General features: G+C 39.3%; 1 long non-coding RNA gene across 1 annotated transcript; it reads left to right on the top strand.

Moving 5' to 3' along the window:
• The first annotated feature begins 427 nt into the window (after positions 1-427).
• On the top strand, positions 428-18,698 carry LOC119734400. Its single transcript, XR_005272065.1, has 3 exons — positions 428-532; positions 13,293-13,360; positions 18,373-18,698. It is a non-coding gene; the product is annotated as an uncharacterized LOC119734400 (long non-coding RNA).
• The last annotated feature ends 1,788 nt before the right edge of the window (positions 18,699-20,486 follow it).

The raw sequence follows: 20,486 nt of genomic DNA, 5'->3' as shown, positions 1-20,486 counted from the left end.
GACAAACATAGACTCGTTCCCAGTGCAGTGTCCATTTGTTTTTCTTACAAACAAAATTCAATTTGCAAGTCAGGAAAATCAGAATTTAGTTTTGCAAACATTTAAATTAAAGAAAAAACAAAGTAACTTAGTTGAGTAATGCAATATCTTGAATTTTCATTCTTGATCTAAAATTATTTGTAAAAACAACGAATTCTTTAAATAATCCCTCCTTTTTAACCATGGACCATGCCATGGAGGAATTACTAGGCTATTTGCATATTGCTTTAATTAGTTGCAATCGTTTCCATCAATCTGAAATTATGTCCTTTTTTTAATTCTTGAAATATTTAACAAATACAGTGTTGAAAAGCCGACAGTTTGTCTAAATTTAATCATTGCTGACCAATCAAAATGTAAACAATTATTCACACGAGATGATGTCATCGACTTGATTAACATCCGGGAATTTGTCATGGCGGCCATGCAGGAAGTGGTGTGTGTCTCGTCTGCACTGTCCGACTTTTGCTGAAATTCATGAACGAAAACCGAGGTATGTATTTCAAATTGAATCAGTGCATTGAATTTCAGAAGTAGCTTACTTCGAAATGGCGGCTTATTGACGGAATTCTGGTGAAAGTTGTCTGATAAACTCCGTTGTCTCGTTGTTTCGTTGACGTTGTTTTGCATGCGGTGCCTGGCTATGTGGTGTTTATCATTCGTGTTGGAAATTAATGTTCCATTTAGTTTGCAAATGAAATACGAAACTCAGAACGCTCAGGCCTAAATCCCAAGCAATTCAGTTCTCTTTTACTAATCTTGGAGAAACACTTTTAAAGTTTGAAAAGTATTAAAGATTTTGATTATAAATTTGACCTTAAAATTGGTGAGTGAAAAAGTTAATTTGTTGTGTTGTTGATGGGATTGGAAATTTAATTCAAACATGTCAAACTCAAAAGTAGGCTAACTCAAAAGAAAAAGGGGGTTACTTTTGAAAAATTTGGATTGGGTGAGTGTACGTGTAATGTTATGGGCCCCATTTATTTTAGTCCTCAAAGTGTTTTCATTATTCAAAAAAGAATTCTGCAACCTTAGGCACTCTTCTTTTTGGCCTAATTCTAAGGCCAAATAAAAAAAAACATGTTGAGCGTCCTGCCTTTTGGGGAAAAAGCAAGGCCAAGGAGGAGGCCCTTTTTGGGGAAAAAATGTTGCAACCTGATGCTACTTTTTTCTTCATAAATTATATCATCTCAATGAAGGTCAGTCATTGCAACAATGATGATAAGACATGAATCTGGGACTGAGAAACACTTCCAATTTTGTTAGGTACTAGGTAGTACTTTACCCCCATAGTCAGACTTTGTACACAACTGCTGAAGTGGCGTCAGGTTGCAACATTTTTTCCCTTTTTTTTTTTCTTCCCTAAAATGACCGGCTGGGCTATTTTTCAAGATGGCCGCCAGCTTTTTTTGTAACCCTACTATGCCCAGTGCAGTTGGCAAAGAGAATTATCAGACCTTTCAAAACATTTTAAATTTGCCTCACTAACAGGGTTTTGAAAGGTGAAATAGTGCTGGAACTTTGAAACTTTTCGAAAGGTTTCGGAAGGTGAAGCAACTCTGTGGGCAAATTCAGTAAGTTGCATTTCAATACCTTCGAAAGGAATTGAAAGGTGTGGTAGTGCAGCAACAATGAATTCTGGAGGATTTTAAAAGGTCCAGCATTTTTTCCCTCCAATTTGCCAGCACCCAGATTTGAGGTGTTTTGAATGGTCTAACTACAGGAGAGCTAATGGCCGCCACTTGGACTCAGGAAATGACGTACCAGCTTTATAATATATGAGCTAGATGCAACAGAGAAAGAGGCCAAAAAGATGTCACTGTTTAAAATTTATCATTTTTTCGGGTGTTTTTTCTAAAAAAAGAAAAGAAAAGAAAAGAAAGGAGGCGGCCTCCAAAAGGAAGCGAGCAGGACGCTAAACATGTTTGTTTTTTTATTTGGCCTAATGACCCAATTTTTGTAATTTTGAACAATATCTTTTGGTAGAAAGTGCAATTTTCTGACGCATTTTCCAGTTGACGCCCTGCGAATCAACGCAGTTTTGTTGACTCAATGTGCACATGCTGTACATTGCAGTGATTGCCATCTTTATTTCCGTGTTGTGTTTAGTCATCTTTATTGTTGTTTTACCCCAAAATTTCCCTCAAAAATGAAAACACTGCTAACTATCAACAACATTCTTATTGGTTTTTAACATTGCAAACTAGTTACATACACGTGTAGGTAAGTCAAGTAACCTAAAACTGGTTTCGTTCTCTTAAAGGTATAGGGCCTGTAACTACACAGTTGCCGTAATTAACAGTCATGACAGTTGAGTACTTTGGAACCGAAAGAAAATCCTTCTTTTTTTGCTGTTTTATTTGAATGAATGTTTCATAATCAATATTTTATCTAGCAATCTACAAGAGCTTGTGATAATAAGATTTAAGGACAGTGTACACAATGACTGTAGTTCACATGGTTCAGGACACCTCTATTTTTTGTTCTTCTCTTTTCATTGTAACTTGTTCTAAAATGACTTTTTCAACTAGAATGTAGTGTAGAAGTTTTTAAGCCTTCTCAAAACTCAACAGTATTTTTGAAAAAAATGTACCTTATTTTTCCACACACGTCAACCCAGATAAGTGCATTCAAGGGCAAAGAATACTGCTCTGAAGCCACTCATGTATGTAATGTAGTGAACCTCTACCCCCTCAACCCTCAGCCCCCTGTATTTAAGTAGACATTATTTAAAACACTGATTTTTATGTTGGATTAACACTGAACCAATTTGATATATTTTGAAAATAAGTTATTTGTTTATAGCCTTGGCCTGGTTGCTTAATTGTCAATAATTGATAGTGCCAAAGGAAAGGGCCATGACACGTACAGCAGGCAACTTGGTCCCAAACCCATTTTTAACTCTCCTGTAGTTATACTTAGACCATTCAAAACACCTCAAAATCTGGGTGCTGGCAAATTGGAGGGAAAAAAATGCGGGCCCTCTAAAAATCCTACCGGAATTTATTGTTACTGCAATACCACACCTTTCAATTCCTTTCGAAAGGTATTGAAATGCAACTTACTGAATTTGCCCACAGAGTTGCTTCACCTTCCGAAACCTTTCGAAAAGTTTTAATGTTCCAACACTATTTCACCTTTCAAAACCCTTTTAGTCAGGCAAATTAAAAATGTTTTGAAAGGTCTGATAATTCTCTTTGCCACTGCACTGGGCATAGCAGCATCTAATGTTTTCAAAGGATTCAGGAAGGATTTGGACTTCTGCTTTATACTTGACAATAAAATGTACCGGTACCTACTTGTAACATATATTCTGTAGGCATCCCGCAAAGTCCAGCAAAAGTAAAAATTGAAGCCAGACATTCATGACAGCCAGCTTATCACACTAATTTCCGCAGTGCAACAAAAAGTGTTGTGCACTGAACACATCACAATATGTTTTTTCTTCTTGCTCACTGATGTGTGTGACCCATTAAAAATTTATTGCCATTTTAAAGAAATAACTTGTCCCAAATTTTCTTCATTTATTTGAAATAATGAATAGTTTGAAAACTCAAATAAATGTTTGAATTTGTTTTTCTTCTTCAACAAAACAAATATTTTATTGATATGCACAATTTTTATTTCTTTTTGTCAATTCCTCAGACCTTTCAAGCCCCCAAAGTAATTAATTTTTTTTAAAGCATGATAAACAATATATGCTTTTAGGTGCTCATTAGAAAATATTTGAAAACCTTTGCTAAAAGCAATTGGGTGGTGATGCACCTTTAAAAATCCCCCGGTAGTCTGTTTATTTTCATGCAAAACACATACATTGATCTGTGTAATATTCATCTACATGTACATGTACCTTGTAGCAGCTCACTCCTACTAGTCTTATGCATATTGACCTGAACAAACTCATAAAGATGATCAGTATAAACTAAGACCAGTCTAGACATTCCTCTCATAAATGCTGTGCACTGCACAATATCACCGTTGGGTTATGTATACCCGTACTGTTGGGATTCATCTTGATTTTGAAACTGTTATTAACATTGCCTGCAGCCCTAATTATTTCCTGTTTCAAATCAGTCAGTTTTTTTTTCCATTTGAAATATGCCTTTCACTTTCAATCAAGTTTGTCACATACACGTACGTGTACATGTAGGAAATAGAAAATGGCTGAATAAATGACATTTAAAAAAACAAATGCTGCCATTGAATTAATATCAACAACTTTCATCAGAAGCTGTAATTTAAATTTTGTAAATTTCTGATGTTCGTTCATACAAATAGCTTTCTTTTGGTTTATGTTAAATACGACTATACACGTTGTGGTAGTGAAACATGTTTTTCTTTGTCTGCAGCATTTTAAACATTTTTATGCAACTGTAGAGTAAAAAATAAGTAAATGTTGGTGCAGATATGTACCGGTACACTACACAGTGTTACTAATACCGTGTTGTTGCCTTGGTTGGATATTGGCCCGTAGTTAATCCATATATACGTTTGCCTGCACATGATTTTGTGACTCATAGTGTTTGCCTATAGCCAACATGAATGTGACTCAGACTGATGTATGTGGGTCATTCTATAAATTAGGGGTCCAATAGGAAATATTGTCTACATGTAAATAGGATATGTATTAAAGTTAATGATACTTTATGTGTAACAAACTCCAATAATAATAATATTGATCCCATTTAGTTCCTGTTCTGGTTAAAAATAAGCCGAAAATACTCATAAGAATACATGTACTTTTGGCTAAAAAGTGGAACCAAGAATTACAGTCTCAAACTATTCAAATGTTTGCCTCCTTAAAAGCTTAACTATGCCATTTTTTAAGTCAAAATGATAGAAGTACATGTACTAACTCAATTTCAACATGAGATACAAGTTTGAAAGAAATAAATGTGTGAAGATGTGATATGGTGCTCCCCAATAAATTATGGTTTCACACGTAACATTTGGTGTCCCCATGTCCCTGTTACGTGTGAACAAATTCTGCTGTGTGCAAAGTGTCTTTCATGGTCACATTGTATACTTTTCCTTGGTATTTTTTTTTTACAAATTCAGTCCATTAATCAACCCTAACCCTGCTAAATGCAACAGATAGCAACAAAGGTAAAGTGTTGTTGCATACTGAACATTGCATTTAGCAGGCAACTCAAGTCCCCGTGCTCTGTTGCGTCTTGTTGCATTTAGCAGAGTAACTGCTCATAGTGCCAAGGCGACACAAGAGTACATGGGATCCACTGGTGAAGTGGTCGGTGAAGGGCAAAACCCAATATTGAATTTACATCACCCCGACCCAAATTCCATCTTGAATAGTTTCATTGCGGTACCCGCTGCTACATCAGATTCGAACCAGTCAGCCGATCCCGGCAAGCTCAGTGGTCGAGTGGTAAGACGTCTGCACTACATGTAGTTAGTCAACAGGAGGTCATGGGTTTGAGTCCCACCCGAGTGATTTGTTTTTTCACAATCACTCGGGACAACACTGAGTATACCGTGTTTATAAAAAAATACGTTGGTGAACAGGTGAAGGGCAAAACCAAATATTGAATTTACATTGTACATTTATATCTCAAAGTCAATAAATGAGCTCATTATGTGTATGATGGATGATACAAAAGTACTATTCAAGACCAAAACCCAACAGAAGTTGGAACACTTGTTTTATGTACTTTGAGCTGAAGGTGTGACTAGCTATTGTATAATGGATAACACACTTATTGAGTTTCACAGTAACATCACGCACACCGTACCTAGATGAGCTTGTAAAATTGGAGCAAACAACGGAATTCCAGGTACATGTACATACTGAGTCCAGGAAACGGCAGAACACAGGAAGGATCCCTGGCAATCTGGTCTATTGCACCAGACCAGGAAAGAAAGTACATGTGTATACATGTACACGTATCACTGGTCCCAGCCTTTAAATTCTATAGTTAATTATAGCTCTGTAGTTTCTGCGCTTTATGAGTTGTACTGGACATTTGTGTACAGTCACAAGCGCCTCTACCTCCTTGTTGCACTTGTTGTGAATGATCGCAACCCACCGGTACTTTAGTTGTCAAATCAGACCCGTATAGTTTGTTGACAGACTTGCCCAATTGATGGTCTTATCACATGCAAGCAGGTAAGAGTCAGACTGCACTGTTCCAAAGTGCAAACTGGAGACTAGTAAACAGCCTGCAGAATTGCAGATGTACCGGTAGTAATGCTGACAAGTGTCTGTTGCACTGGTACGTACCTATTCATACTACCGGTACATGTACATGTAGCTAATAGAGTATCATACATTGTGTGTACAGATAGCTCTAATTAACTGTGAACCTCATTCGGTACACCCCATCAATATTACGAATGCAAATTGTTTAGTCGATAGATGACTTTTTTTTGGAATGCAAACCTTTTCCTCAGAAGATAACATTAGTTTGGATAAATGTGTACACGTATTTGCAGCAGGAACTGGTGTTGCATACAACATTACAAAGTTATGAACCCTTACTCTTCATACGCTTTTTCAAGTTGTTTTTGACCTTTTTTTATTCCTCCTGAAATCGACCACAGTGCAGGAAATCAATGGCACATCTTTGTACATGAACGTGGTCTGGAACCTTCGAAGGGCATAAAGTCTCTAGTAGAGAAGTACTGGTAGTGGCTGGGTTGTACAGGTACATGTTATGTACCTTATGCACCTACGGTATCAATTCATGTATGACGAGCCCCATGACCCCCGGGAATGGTGTGTTCTTGTCCAACAGTGGGCCATCCTTTGTTAGAATCTACACACCCCCTGCGTCAGAGGAGTGACAACCAATGTATACTTTTGACGCTATTTAGCAACATTTTTGACCCATCTTTAACAGATCTTAATGCAGCTACATACATGGGGGGGGGGGGGGGGGTGTCATGGGTCCATCTTACATTACAAGTGCATTACATGTGTTTACTCTCATCAATCCTGCAAAACACTCCAAAACTTCCTGTTGGGGTTTTGGAGGATCTGAAAAGTTAATATTTGGAACAGGATATTTGCAGTGCATGAGATGATTTCTCTGAGGGCTTAAAAATAAAATGTGTTTTGATCACTGTACATAATTACATAATGCCACTACGTTAGTCCAGTAATGTCAAGGTCTTAACCCTCCCCCCAATTTACCTTCATGTGTGTTTGTACATGAAGGCGGATCTTTTTGATGATCTTATCCACTAAGTACATAAGTACACTGTAAGTATAATCCTGTAATTGCATGTACAATGATTAATGCTTATCCCTTATGTAAACACTGAGCACTAAACAAGGTAGGCCTACTTGTATACTTGTGGCAATATGTGATGTGATCAAGCTATTGAGTCGCTAAATGAGAGCACAATCTCAGCATTACTGCTGTGAAAACCGCATGCTGATACCATCTTTAGTTCAAAAATTATGGAAGTCGGAACACCAAGAGATGTGATGAAGTGATATGATGAATTGGCCCTATTTTGGCCTGAATCTCCAACTTTCCCGATAAACGACTCATTTACATGTAGCTTGATCGCATCACATTTTAAAATTTGTTTCTTTCTAGGTAACAACGTACCGGTACATAAAGTATTAGTAGAGCCCACAGTCAGTTCTCAGTTCCTATACAGGTACATGTGCATACTTTTTACACGAAGATGCCAATATTACATGTAAATTAATTTATTAATTTTTATTTTAGAAAAAAATACTATAAAATCCGTTTGTCAGTCTCCAGAGTTGGAACGAGTCACTGAAGTTTGTGACTCAAGTCCAGTCGAGTCATTCCAAGGAAGTGACCTGAGTCGAGTCGAGTCATTAGGTGAAGAAGGTCGAATCGAGTCAGTGTGTGGTCGAGTCGAGTCAGTGTGTGGTCGAGTCGAGTCAAATTTATGCCCGTGTCAATTTGAGTCACTGATTTTGAACACCATCTAATAAATTACAGAATGGAAGAAAGAAAACAAGGCACCAGTTGATTATGAAGATCCTAAGACTTACAATATGCTGCATGGTATTGGTACACAATGGATAGTTTCTGCTGGACGTTTCTACCAAAGATCTAAGTACATTGTAACAGTTAACTAGAAGTGAAATTTCAGAAGTTATTTCTGGTTTGGCTTCGGGTCAGAAATAACATCAAAACCAAATTGCAACATACGAAACTGTTTCTGATTATATAGAAAATATAGGCCTATAATTTTTTTTGAAACTCGGGATAAATTTAGCTTGGATTTTATCAAGGGCTTAAGAAATCTCCCGCAGCCGATGATGAAACTAATAATTTGGAAATGCGTTTAAAGTCCGGTTCCAGGATAGTTTGTGCACTACGTTATAAAACCACGAGGTGGACTCAAGAGTCTGTGATACGGCAGATACATGTAGGCCTATTTGTATGCTATATTAAAGCGGCCACAACCTGACGGTAACATGAAAAATTTGTGCCAACATTAGTAAATTTGTTCCTTAAGTCAACGCAAATATATTTTTGCACAGTTTTGGGACGCAAGTGTTATTAGCCTTCGACTCGACTCAAGTCGAGTCATCTGATGAGGGACTCGAGTCGAGTCGAGTCATTTGCTCTCAGTGACCCGAGTCGAGTCCAGTCAGATACTGTTGGGACTCGAGTCTAGTCGAGTCTTCAAAAATTCTCCAAATCCTCCTCGGGGACTTTGAGGGAGGGGGGGGGGGGGTTACAGTTCAATATGAGAGGTCCCTGTGACAAAAATTCTACTTAAATTTGTTTTGTTTCAAGCAGTTCTGGTTACCATGGCGGCATCTACACATATGTACACCACATGTTCAATTTGGTCAAGAATAACTTTCGGAGACTACCGGTATGTGTAACTTTAACAAAATTGTAGATCTTGCCAATAATTGTAGATGACCCAATAATTCATTACACTCTCCTTGTTGCCCATACATACATTTGTGTACAGTGTATCTATGTTCATAAAATTTAAAAGTATAATAAAAATTGGGACATGTGGCGTCATTGTCCAAATGCCAAGGCCAACTGTAGTCTTTCTCATGTGTCATGCCAAGTTACAGACATGATGATACCATAGAGCAAGGGTCCTTGCTCTATGATGATACTGGGTCACTCTATTAACAACACCCCATGTTGTTCGTGTTAATGATTGTCACCAGCAGTGTGCATTATGTATTGTACAGTACATGCATAGTACAACAAATGTATGATCATACAGCTAAAAATACCAGGGCTTGAATTGAACGACGGCCACGACGGCCAGTGCCGTCGTTGCCTTCTTACTGGCCGAGGTACCCCACAAAAAATCCCTGTCTTCACGGCCAGTTTTGCCTTGCCCCATAATTACCTTGGCCGCCGTGCCCTTTTTGCAAAAACATGCATCAGCCTATTAAAACCACTACAATCCTTGATTCCAGTTGTTTTTCCACAAATTGACAATGTATTTCGATGCCATGCCAGCCCAATCAGTTGTCTTAATATCTCGCTGAATCAATCACGCGCGCAGTACGGCCGTGGCCGGCCGGCCAAACGCCGGCGATTCCCCACACTGTACGATGTACATGTACACACCCTTACGTTCTGTATGTACACTGACAACTGAATCTCCAGTTCCTGTATGTGCCGATACTTCAAGTAGCGACATCCCCGCCGCAAAAATATATGTCAGTATTCGTACACACACATACCAGCAGGAGTACGTACGGCAGATCTTACGTGCAGTCAACCGACTTTCTTTTTCCCAGTGCTTGCGCTTGCATGCGCGGTACAGAACGCATTGATGTTCGTGTACGAGGCAAACGAGCTTGGGGCATAGTCAAAACACGCGTGCACATGGCGTTCCGAATTCCGATTGTCAAAAGCGGACATTGTAAATGGCGATCGTGTATTAATTATGGGCCCGATTCCCGTAAGAGAACAAAATCAACTTTTAATCCACTTTAAGAGCATGCAGGTAGGTTATAGATAGAGGGAAGGGTTTCGAATTTTGAGGGGAATTTGGAGGGAAAACGACAACGAAAACACGCAACACGAAAATAGAGATGGCGATCGCACGTCACCAACCATAAAACTGCTTTAAAAAACGTAATTTCTATCCCCAAAAAGTGTTCAAAATTACAAAACAGGTGCAATATAAGCTGAGAGAAGTCTGCTTTAGGTTAAAAAGGTACTTTTTGAATGATAAAAACACCTTTGGCTCAAATTTGATCGAAACTAAAGGGGGGCCCTAAACTACATGATCGCTAATATAAATGCGCATTTCTTTTAGCCGGCCGCTGTGCCCCTTCTGCAGATATTAGTTTGGCCTTGGTGCCCTCCCGACTGGCCGTGGTGCCCTCTATAATTTTGCTCCATTCAAGGCCAAAGTGGCCTTGCCCTAAAAATTCCCAAATTCAAGGCCTGAAATACAGAACAGGATAGGGGTCATTGCACTTGTGTGGAGAACTCACGGAGCTGAGTCCTGACACAGTAATAGAGGCACATGGATTCATTGAACCTTTCTCAGAATACAATGTATAGTACACACGTTTACCACAAAAACATGCAAAAAGTTTTTTTTTTTTTTTTTAGATGGTGGAAACATAAAAGTCCTGAGGGACCTTTTTGGTTTGGGTAAATTGGGGTACTTCACCCAAACCAAATAATGCCCTTTGCATTGTGTCCATCTCTCTAAAAGGCTGATTTCATAACTAGTCAGCAATTAAATACGTGTACGTACATGATGTGTATTATTTGTAAATTATGTACAAGTGAGGGGCAATTCTTTGGAATCCGATATTTCCTTTGCTTACAATTTAGGCACGTCATATCCACCAAACAAAACTTGTTCCAATCAAACAAAAAGGATTTTTTTTATTTCAAAGAGATCGTACAATGTACATGTGTGTATGTTCCAATCAAACAAATTTTTTTTAATTTAATTTCAAAGAGATCGTACAATGTACATATGTGTGTGTGTTGTCTTGAAAAGTTTAAAATCCTAACCCCCAGTTCTTCAGGACTACCCTGCTTAATCTAACAGCCCAACCGGGCTTTCCTGTTCACTCCACTGTGCCTCATTTTCAGTTGTCTGCTGAATCCTATGGAGTCCAACATGGCATTATAATGTGGTTCAGTTGCCTGCTGAATCCAATATTTTGCATGAGGAATGTACACAAGGGGTTTACTGCTCAATCCAACAGGCTCCATCGGGTACATGTATATGACATGGTTGGATCCTGTTGGATTCAGCAGGGTTAGGGTTTTAATCAAACTGCCACAGTATCATGAGAACAAAAATGAAGTATAAAACATGTACATTGCACATGTACATGTACATGTACCCACACTGACCCTTGTACAATTGTACATGTTCATCCTCCAGGCTAATAAACATGGACACATGCGTACAGGGGATCAGTAACATTTGCTCATCTCATTTCTATTGTAAGATGTTCATGTGATGCCCATCTGTTTCTGTTGCAATGGTATGGTAAATAGGATAGCAGGTAAATAAACATGATAAATTATGTGAAACTAGTCAAACGGAAATTGATCGTTTTGTTTATTTCATTAAACATTGTGCCGAAGCCAGGGCGTGTGAACCTTAAACATACAAAGAAACTTTTTCCCAGGGTTTACTTCAACGTTGATTCTTGGTAGAAGGGAAACTGGTTTTCAGGAACTAGTTTTTCCTACCGTGATTGGCTGCCGTATGGATAACTTTTACGCCCTAATGTTCACGTACCGGTACGTGAACTTGATTGTCTGTACGGTACATGTCTGTACAGTACATGTATGCTACATGTATGTAAATGATGAATGTACAAGTGTAGCATCTTGAGAAGTTTTGTGAAATCAAAACTTCAGGGCCCAATTTCATAGCACTGCTTAACAACCAATTTTGCGCTTAACGAGGCTCCACCTATTTCATGGAGCCATTTAAGCAGTAAGCACAGCAAAAGCATGCTTAACCTAAGAGGAGGATTTGCTGAAATCTGTGACGTAACACTGCAAGTCTCCATGCGCGCGCAACTTTAAGCACGTTGTTTCCTTGAAATAGTGCTTAAGCATGGCTATCATTTTCTGCTATAGTTAGCACAGCTTTCGTGCTTACTGTTAAGCAGCGCTATGAAATTGGGCCCCCCCCCCATGGGTGTGGTGATTGTGTAATAGAAATGTCAGGTTCCAGTTGAACAAGTCTGACCTATATATTATTGCAATTTGGCCTCAGCTACCGGTACTTTATGTCTGGAATTTGACCTTAAATGTCTGGGTCACAGTCAACGACCTCCATGTGTGTACATGTACATACTTGGGGAATATGTATGAACTGAAGTTCAGAGGTCAAAACAATGTATTCACATTCTTTGTATATGTGTTGACTTTGCAGTGCCGCCCCGGTAAAATACTTTCTCTGAGTTGTGTGAAATAAGTACGGAAGCTTTGTTGACTTTTACTAGCCGTCTCCAGCACGCCCACTCTAGAGTGGGCAACGCTACATGTACTTTAGCTGAGTTGACTTTCTTTATGACATGGGCTCTATGCGCGAGAATGTTCATGTGTACCCCGAACAGTAAGAAAGGGGGAGTTTGGGGAGACCACTGGGAGAGACAATCGAACGAACGGTGTATTCCGTCCACTTGGGCTCTCGAAAGTGGTAAACAAGTGCGCACTCTTGCACTTTCAAACAAGATACAGTAGAAGTTGTTTACATTTTTGGGAAGATATACAACTGTACGTATATATGTACATAATGTACCGGTAGGTGGTATGGTCCTCGAATACAGTTGTGTAGCACTGGCAATAAACAAAACGTGTAAACCTGAACCATGTCACGCACAGGACATCAGTAGCAGAACTTTGGAATTGTAAACATTTCCTATCTGTTGGCACAGGAATGTACTGTTGTGGGAAGTAAGCACGTCTATACATGTACCAGTATATCAATATTAATTGATTGTTTGATATTATTTTGATATCGATATCGCCAATAGCAATTTCAATTCATGTACATGTACCACTATTCCAGACTCAGGAGTTTCTCATGAAGCTTGGCAAATGCAAAGCATCAACAAAATATTCATAAACTCTAATCCTGATAATTCCTTCAGAATTCACTTGGAGTTCTGCTGGATTTTGCAGTTGATGCATATGCATACACAGAGAAATTTCCAAAACGCAACACATCCATTTGAAAAAAGTGAAAAAAATTCACAGTCTTGAAACTTAGAATAAAACAATATAACAACCATTTCTAATCTTCATTTTTTTGCTTTTCTGTGTTTTCAGATTGTGTTTTTAACTAACAGCCATTAAGACTGACTTTGGGCAACCAGAAGAGATTGAGATTTTTAAAGGTAGAGTAGATCATTTGCTGCTCTCCAAAAAGTACATGTAACTGACCAAATTATTGTTGAAAGGCTTACTTGGTTTAATAATCCTAATGTACCTGATTCCATCAAAATCCACACACCTGTTTTGGAGTATTTCGGCAGATTCAGGATACCTGTACCTCCATATTGTAAACTTAGGGGATTCTGTTGGATTCAGAACAGTAAGCCTAGCGATACTGCAGGATATTGATGGATTCAGGATACCGGTATCTCCATATTGAGCAGTTGGGGGACTTTGATGGATTCAGGATCTCAAAAACAGTTTAACTCCTTGGCTATACATGTATGTTTGGTGTGAACGAGGTACACTAGTAAATTCTAATGGACACACTGGTTGATTCTGATGGACTTAGGACACCAAAAAAAATTTCATGACAAAATTGATGGATTTTGGTGGATTCAGGATACTTTCTCGTAGAAATACCCAAGGGGTTACTCCCCGTGAAATTAGTAAAAGAACGCAATTTCCAAAGATGCGTCAAGTGATGCATATTTGGAAATATCCGTTAGTAGTTTGTTTGTTATTCGGCGAATCTGTGAATGGGTGTGCGCAAGCGTTGACGCAACACACACGTGCACACGGTTGCTGTTATTCGTCAGTTCAGCAATCGGCTGAATGAGAACATGTCCTGGATGCTGATTTCGGGCGCAGTTCAAAACATGACTCTGCAACTTTTGAATTGAAATTGAGATCCTACCGGTAAAATATTATTTTCTGGGAATACACAGCATTCACAGAGTAAAACTCCATCAGGTTACATGTAGTTGTTAAGCACCCGTCTTTAGATTTCGAGCACTTTTGTTGGTTCAACTGAAAAAATGCACAAATGACAAATGATCTACATGTTCCTGTACCCTACCTTTAACCCTAATCCCTTGAGTACTTTTACTAGAAAGTATCCTAAATCCACCAAAATCTACCAATTTAGTCATGCAAAAAATGTTGGTGTCCTGAGTCCATAAGAATCCACCAGTGAGTCCATCAGAATCCACCAGTGTAGTACACACATGTATACCCCGCACATACATGTACCAAACATACATGTACATGTACAATGTATAGCCAAGGAGTTACATGTACATGTAAACTGTTGAGATCCTGAATCCATCAAAGTCCCCCAACTGCTCAATACTGTACATTGTACGTTGTATCCTGAATCCATCAAAATCCTGCAGTATCGCTAGGCTTACTGTCCTGAATCCATCAATATCCCTTAACTTTTTCAATGTGGAGGTATCCTGAATCAGCCGAATTCTCCAAAACAGGGGTGTGGATTTTGATGGATTCAGGTACGTTATGGTAAATTGGCGCTTATCGTGTTTTGGAAATTTAAACTCTTAACATAGAGCCCAGAGTGGATACAAGTAATGAAGCACACGGGTTATTTCATAAAATAATTTGGGGTCTAATTTTTTGGTGTACCGGTACCTGTTTACATCTGAAACAAGATTTTGTAAATTCAGGACACATTCTTCATACCTTCTAGTACACATACGTACATGTACCTCCAAGAGTGATTATAAATGTAACCTGCTAAACAAATAAAAAAGTTCAATGTTAGGCCAAAAAAAAAAATAAGTCGGTCTCTGGTCAGCGCGCGTGTCGATTTTAAGCATGCGCGTCGATCTTTTTTTCCCCTAAAATGTTCCGCGGTAGCTCCAACAGCGCCCTCTATTTCCGCACCTCCTCAATTTTTTTTTTACCAAAGAGCACAAGGAATGGGAAATTGCACCAAGGCAAATGATCGAAAGCACCAAGGCAAATTATGGAGGACACCAATGTACATGAGGACACCAAAAAAGCAAAATAGTACCCATCTTGTCTGTACAATCCAAGCTTGAAGAAAAAAAAAAAAAAGCAAAAAAAAAAAAAAAAGCCGCGTGGCTGCGTCAATTCCGGAACTTTGGTCTGACCAGAGACCGAATATTTTTTTTTTTTGGCCTTACATTGATAATGTTACTTGCATGGCAAATTTCACAGATAAGGTGTAACAAGGACACACAGAAAATGACACACTCTTGAACCCCAAATTTATGGAATGACACACACACGTGTACATGTATATTTGTATACTGTACATGTTGTAAATTACTTCATGTAAGTGTACATATTTCTAAGCATTTGGATCGAAGATGAAGGGTTTAAAAATTCCTCGGTTGGATTATCGTTGATACCTAGGCAGTCTTTAATACAAGGAAGTACACGATGTACTGCACATTGTTGCACATGAATGCACATGAATGCTTCACTGCATTAATCATTCAGTATGTTTTTACTGAATGGGAATTTGCCTAGTCATAATTCATACAATAATTATGGTGGAGAAAAGCTAAATGCTTTGTATTTTGGAATACACTTTTCCCCATCATTTTCTGGCTACGTCAATGTGTACGTCAATGTGTATATAAATATAATCTTATTGAAGTATTAATATAAAAAGTTTGAATAAAAATAAATGTGTGAATGAATTTATTTCACTTCACATCCTGTTAGAGTTTTATGGTGTGAGCCACCGGTACATGTATTTTATTGTCAGGATGACGCTGATTACACATATTTTGAAAGCATTTTTTGTGATCAACTTCTCATTTTTACGAAACCGAAACAATGTATGCACAGTTTGTGACAAAATGCAAAACTTCCCAATGCAATTTGCACAATGAAGTTGTGAACATTCCATTTTCAGTTCCATAATGTTTCCAATTGCAGTGGAATCGAAAAGGAAAAACATTGTTTTTTTTGACAATGTCAGTTAAAATACAACTTGTTATGCTTTAATCAAGGGGGATATTTTAAGGCGATGTGTGTAAACACATTGATTGGTACTTGAGTGGCCAGCCAGGCATTTCAGACAGAAATTACATGTACATGTACAGTGTTCTCCAACTTTGAAAATTAAAGGTTGGCGCTGGGGTCGGCGGGGACTCCTGCGAGCGCGGAGCGCGAAGCCCTTACGGCGTGGGGTTCCGGGGCCCGCTGAAGGGCCCCGGGAAAATTTTGGATTCTAGATGCTCTGTGGTGCAATCTGAGGCGATTCTCCAGACCAGTTCCCCCGATTTTTTTAGCATTCAAAAATTTCATTTTCAACCTAAAGCAGACTTCTCTCAGATCAAATGACACCTTTTTGTAATTTTGAAAAACAAAATGGGATACAAATTACGTTTTTTTTAACGCGATTTTATGGGTGGTGCCGGTGCCGTGCGATCGTCATCTTAATTTTCATGTTGCGTTTTGTCGTTGTCATCGTCATTTTCCCCCAAATTTCCCTCTATTTATGGCCTACCTGTATGTTCTTAAATGTCGCCAACTAGTTTGGTAAGTCAAATAAATTACAAGTGGATTTTGTTCTCTTAGGGAACCGGGCCCATACACGATCGCCATTTGGCATGATCGGAACACCATGTGCACGCGTGTTTTGGCCTCGAGCTCGTTTGCCTCGTACAAAAACATCAATGCGTAATATATTGTGTACCGCGCGTGCAAGCACTGAGAAAAAGAAAGTCGGTTGGCTGCACGTAAGATCTGCCGTACGTACTCCTGCTGGTGTGTGTGTGTACTAATAAAGATATATATTTTTGCGGCGGGGTTGTCGCTACTTGAAGTATCGGCACACTCCGGAACTGGGGATTCAGTCGTCAGTGTGTGTACATCTCGCGTAATAGTATAGTACGTACAGTGCATGGGGAATCGCTGGTGTTTGCACGGACAACCCCGATCGGGCTGCGATGACATCAAAATACATTGTTAATGTTTGGAAAAACAACTGAAATCAATTATTTTAGTTGTAAATGTACACTGTAGAGTCAAAAAAATTAAACCTGGCGGCAGGATTTTAAACCTTGGCGGGGACTTCTTAAACTTGGCGGGCGCCGCAGAAAGCATGGCGGGGTGCCAGGTTTGTTCTACATGTTGGAGAACACTGGATGTACATGTAACCTCATCCGTATTTATTTTGTACACTTACAGTGTTAGTAATGGGATAGCGGGATTTCCCTCTATAGTTAGTTTTTGTCAATTTTGCAAGTCAGACCAACTGTTCAAGTTCTACTTGAAGTACATCCGTGACTTACAAAACTATTAGAAAACATCAAGGCTTGATGCCTAACATGTAGCTTTGAAACTGGTCTAGTTGTAGCAGTACAACATGTCAACATTTGTGTGTGTGTGTGATGTTCGTTTTGATTTTGACGAGTAGGACTACAGTTCGTCATCTTCAAATTTGCACTTTCCTGGTGTCTTCTTCCCATGCCTTCATTCAGTGAGAAACATTTTGGAGTACGGTGACTTTTTATGCTGCTACGGTAATACTTGCAGATGGTGTCAGTTAGGGTATTCTTGTATCCAAGTGTATGGAAATATGTATGGATTCTGTGAGATTCATATAATACACAGTCACTTTGATGTTGCTTTCTTGTATAACCTGCAGACTATAACCCTAACTGCCCTGAATTCTCCAAAATCCTTTTTGCAAATTGGATGAATTTGCAGGATTGAGGTTACATGGCCAAAGTGCATTGCTGATTTCGGAGTACGCACTGTGTCAAGGTCTTGGCCAGACCTTGTGTTGTTTATGCTCAGCCGTGCATAAATTTAGTCCTTGATTATACTTGAAATCCTCCGTACTGCTCCAGGATGTCACTGCCTCTGCCTCAGCCTATTGACAGTCATAGCCGGAGGATTTTGCAGGATTCAGGCAGTGGTCACCCCTCCATGGACCGTATTCAAGAAACAACGGAGGAATTTGCAGGATTGAGGCTACATATGCTATTTTTCCATGAGGCCAATTGGAGGATTTTGCAGGATTGAGGCTACATCCTAGCAAAAAGGCCTAGGGAGTTAGGGATAATAAAATAGGTACCTAGTACTTGCACCAGAGTTTTTGTTTAGAGCAGTACATTTACGTGACAATGTACATGTATGTGATCCTGATCCAGAAATTATATTTCGGTACCGGTATTTCTCCCTTTCTCAGCAGATAATGAATCGTCATTTCAGCTATGGATCTGACACCAGTGCATATAAATTGAAGAAGTTTCTCAACACTGACCTCTACTGGACCTATTAGAAGTTGGGCATGCCTCCAGATGGGTGTACTGTGATTAACGTAAGTAACATTTTTGCTCTTTCCAGACCAGTGGGTGTGTATTTGATCCTCGGTTTCCTTAGCATACATACATTGTACGACTGTACGTGGCCTCCAGCAATTCTTCGTCTTTATTGGCAGTAAGATTGGTGCAGTTGCTCTACTCACTGGCTTCCAACTTCACTGACTCTTGTTTGAATCCTACAAGGGACGTTGTGTGCATATTGAGTACCGGTAGTTTGTCCCAACATACGTAAAAGAAGTTACTCGCAATACGGGCGATTCCCAATAATGCGCCTCCAAGAGTTTGCAGCGCGTTGGCCAATCACAATGCGCGAAATCAGTCGACCTTTTCCAAACGGGCGTTGGGTCGACAGATTTTGCGCATTGTGATTGGCCAACGCGTTGCAAACTCTTGGAGGCGCACTATTGGGAATCGCCCGTATTAGAGGCATATACCGGTAGGATCATTTGCTTTTCATGCATTTGGCTCGTTTCCAATAATAACACCACTCAAAATCCTAAGAATGTTCAAAACCTAACATGCTGAAGTTTCAGCTCAGTGGAATTTACTTTTTGAGAAAACGGTGAGAAACCATTCACAACCTTTTGATCAATCACGAAACACGATTTCGTCCAAAGCACTCTGTATTCCAAACATCAGTCAATTGACTGATCGTTGGAAATCACCTACATTTCTTGATTTCTTCTAAATGACAGCAAGCCAGGCGGAATAATTTCACGGGGTGTTTAGTCCCAGTACGATCTTTAATCCATGTACATGCAATATATATAATTGGGTAAGTTACCGGTACTTGTGGGATAAATGCAATGATCCTGCCTTTAAGTGTGCCACTCAGTGTTCACTTTGAAGGGGCCACATTTTAACTTCATTGTCAACCTCCTGCAAAGACTGTCCTGCAGTTACCTGTACATGTACATGGAGGTTATCAAAACCTTCATTGTTTACACGTTTTACCACACAAACATAAATGCTAAATTTGCCACTTTACCCTCTGACACAACTCAACTATATGTAAATGGCCAACAAATACGACACACCCTATGGTGGCCCTGAATGGACATCAACTTCATCAGTTACTGCTGAAATAATGAGGACATCACAAGAAAAGCCGTGGTTTTTCTGTGTGTCGTGTGGACAAGACGCACAGAAAAAACATGGTGTTTTAAAAACATTCACCACATGTCATGAACAAAATGCGTGGTATTTTGAAAGAATGGATACGTGTGATGTCCTGTCAGAGCCACCATACTGTCATTAGTTTACAGGAGATGCCAGAGACAAGATGTTGCTCAAGACATTAAAAACAAATCCCTGGATCAAATGTAACTGTCAAAGCGTACCGACCTTGGCATGGCTACCTATGAGTTTGCTGCGTCATCCCCATCTACACGCAGATCAAAGGTCAAATAGCTAAGATTCTCAGCAGTAAGCTGAAGATGATGGCGATTTGATTGCTTACTTGTGGGCAATCTCCAGGATAGGAGGAGCAAATGTCATCAGCATCATCGGCTAAACCATCTGCTTTGGAAGAAAAGGGAAAATTAGCCTAATCACATCATTCACAATCAGCTGTTACATATAAAACCCTAACCCTGCTAAATGCAACAGAAACCAACAAAGGTAAAAAAAAGTTGTTGCATACTGGTGCTGTTGCATTTAGTTGGCAACTCAAGTCCCCGTGCTTTGTTGCATCTTGTTGCATTAATAGCAGAGTAACTGCTCATAATGCCAAGGTGATACAACAGAATCCACTGTTGCATTTGGTTGCATTTAGCACGGTACCGGTAGCTGCTTGGTGCCAAGGCTGGCATGCACTGGGTTCACTGCACAATACAACAAAATCCACTGTTGCAATTTGTTGCATTTACATACATAGCAGGGTTCTTATTTCAGCTAAGTTGCATTTTGTTGCATTTGGCAGGGTGCCTAGAGAAAACCTGTTGGGGCTATAGGCTCTGTGCACAAACAGGAGAGGGCACTG

Source organism: Patiria miniata, unplaced genomic scaffold (genome assembly GCF_015706575.1).
Source record: "Patiria miniata isolate m_02_andy unplaced genomic scaffold, ASM1570657v1 HiC_scaffold_27, whole genome shotgun sequence".
NCBI lineage: Eukaryota > Metazoa > Echinodermata > Asteroidea > Valvatida > Asterinidae > Patiria > Patiria miniata.
Note: the sequence above shows the minus strand (reverse complement) of the source record. Positions and strands in the feature narration are given on the sequence as shown.